The sequence below is a fragment of the Pimephales promelas genome, chromosome 10, assembly GCF_988280905.1.
Source record: "Pimephales promelas chromosome 10, fPimPro1.hap1.1, whole genome shotgun sequence".
Classification (NCBI taxonomy): Eukaryota; Metazoa; Chordata; class Actinopteri; order Cypriniformes; family Leuciscidae; genus Pimephales; species Pimephales promelas.
Window position 1 is genome coordinate 27,903,482 of NC_142778.1, and position 2,845 is coordinate 27,906,326.

At 36.8% G+C, this 2,845-nt stretch overlaps 1 long non-coding RNA gene across 1 annotated transcript; it reads left to right on the forward strand.

Moving 5' to 3' along the window:
• Positions 1-1,441: 1,441 nt before the first annotated feature.
• Positions 1,442-1,993, forward strand: LOC148977428 (uncharacterized). The gene is made up of 2 exons (XR_016145453.1): positions 1,442-1,589; positions 1,674-1,993. It is a non-coding gene; the product is annotated as an uncharacterized LOC148977428 (long non-coding RNA).
• The last annotated feature ends 852 nt before the right edge of the window (positions 1,994-2,845 follow it).

A 2,845-nucleotide genomic window follows, 5' to 3' on the forward strand; every position in this document is an offset into this window, starting at 1 on the left:
CGAAAAAAAAAACGACAGTGTTACCCCTTATGTTTTTTTTTTTTTTTTGGGCGAAAAATTAAGTTTCCCCAATCTTCTCAAAACTCTGGATTCTGATAGAGGGCCATGAGACTTAGACCTAAATGCAAAAATGGAGGCTGTAGACCCTCCCAGAACTGAGATATCGAAAATCAAAATTTCGACCTGAAAAAAAAACGACAGTGTTACCCCTTACGTTTTTTTGGGGGGGGGGGAAATTAAGTTTCCCCAATCTTCTCAAAACTCTGGATTCTGATAGAGGGCCATGAGACTTAGACCTGAGTGCAAAAATGGAGGTTCTAGACCCTACCAAAGCTGAGATATCGAAAATCAAAATTTCGACCCGAAAAAAAAACGACAGTGTTACCCCTTACGTTTGTTTTTTTTTGGGCGAAAAATTAAGTTTTCCCAATCTTCTCAAAACTCTGGATTCTGATAGAGGGCCATGAGACTTAGACCTAAATGCAAAAATGGAGGCTCTAGACACTTCCAGAGCTGAGATATCGAAAATCAAAATTTCGACCCGAAAAAAAAACGACAGTGTTACCCCTTACGTTTTTTTTGGGGGGGCGAAAAATTAAGTATCCCCAATCTGCTCAAAACTCTGGATTCTGATAGAGGGCCATGAGACTTAGACCTGAGTGTAAAAATTGAGGCTCTAGACACTTCCAGAGCTGAGATATCGAAAATCAAAATTTCGACCCGAAAAAAAAACGACAGTGTTACCCCTTACGTTTTTTTTTTGGGGGCGAAAAATTACGTTTCCCCAATCTTCTCAAAACTCTGGATTCTGATAGAGGGCCATGAGACTTAGACCTAAATGCAAAAATGGAGGCTCTAGACCCTTCCAGAGCTGAGATATCGAAACTCAAAATTTCGACCCGAAAAAAAAAACGACAGTGGTACCCCTTTCGTTTTTTTTTTTTTCGGGCGAAATTTTTAGTTCCTCTGATCTTCTTGAAACTCTGGATTCTGATAGAGGGCCATGAGACTTAAACCTGAGTGCAAAAATTGAGGCTCTAGACCCTTCCAGAGCTGAGATATCGAAACTCAAAATTTTGACCCGAAAAAAAAAACGACAGTGTTACCCCTTTCGGGTTTTTTTTTTTCGGGCGAAAAATTAAGTTTCTCCAATCTTCTCAAAACTCTGGATTCTGATAGAGGGCCATGAGACTTAGACCTGAGTGCAAAAATGGAGGCTCTAGACCCTTCCAGAGCTGAGATATTGAGATCCCACATAGCCCGTCTGCAATCTATTGAATGGGGATTTGGGTAGTTTAATTTTTGGACATTTTAATTAAAGTTCCTGTCATGATAAAAGCTATTTTACTGCACTCAGAGGGGCGCCCTGAGTCTGTGGCACCAAGCGCCATCCCATAATTCCACCGTCCACGAACCCACTATTTTTATAATGGCATAAATTTAAACAGAGATATTACAACACGTTTCAGAGTCTTGCTTTCTGTGCATTTGCTGCAGAGCTTTTGTGGAGGAGCAGGACCTGCAAGGAAAGATGATGGCAGCATTTGTTGGGGGAAAAAAAGGTTTTAAGGATTTTATTCAAATATAAAGTAAGGTTATTTTTAATACATAAATGAAATGGCATTGTGCTGTTAAAATGACTGCTTTTGTGTAACGTTTGTGCATTTTTGTAGGATCTGAAATGTCTGCAGACTGGTGTGAGCACTGAGGATGAGGAGCCCAGAGCCGAATCCTGGAAGTGGTGCCATGGATGAGACCCTCCATCACTCCATCTGCCTTTATGAGTCCCTTCATCTCTCCACCTGCCCTTATTGCCTCAGATTGTGAAGCGCAGCACAGCAACAAGCTCTGGGACAAAGGCACAGTCACATCTGGTGAATTCAGCAGAATGGGAACCGCTGTGTTGAGATGGCAGTAGGGTTTGGTGTTCTGCGGCTGTAAATACATGCTTGTAGTTTGAATAAAGCTTTGTTTCATGTGTTGTTGACTTGTATATGCATTTGTTTATTGTGCTGGTTACTTTTATTTGTTATTTTACTCATTCATGCTTCTTGTTGTCTGTATATAAAATATACTGTAATTATTTAATTAATGTATGCATTAATTCATCGATTGACTGACAATTAAGATGTTTCACTGCATTTAGCAATATGAATGTATTCATGCATAACTGTCATATGAAAAAACAAATTACATTTTGCTTGTTATATTAAATTATATTTTTAGTATATAAAAAGTTATATAATTAAGTATTGGTCAGCATTTAATATTATTATTTTGTTTAAGTTTTGGGGTGGGCTAGCAATGCAATTCATTCTGAGGTAATATTATTTTTCAAGGAGTGATACTTATTTTTTATTTTTTTTTTATATAAAATCAACAGTTTTCTCAAAAAGAGATCTTCGATCAGCTGCCCGTCTCCTTTGTGCAGACATTACAAACGCAGAAACCAGTGATGTACCAAGTGTTAGTGCACCTGTTGCTCTGCTCATATAATTTAAACTTATTACACACTGTACAAGATCATGGAAAGATACCATAATATAACAATCATAATGACAAAACAGAAAATATAAAGATCATTGGTTTGTGGACATCATAATAAGAAATTATAAAATTATATTTATGCACTAGAAAAAAAAACAATAGCAAGGCTAAATATCTTCATAATAATTCTTCATATACATAAAAAAAATCTGAGGGATGAAACGAGATATTCATCAATAAAAAGAGGAAAACATAAAGGAGAAACTTTTGGGGTATAAAATAAAGAAATTAACAACATATTCAAGAGATGACGATTTTGGGGTTTCTTAATAAAAATATATATACATATCGTTAAAAG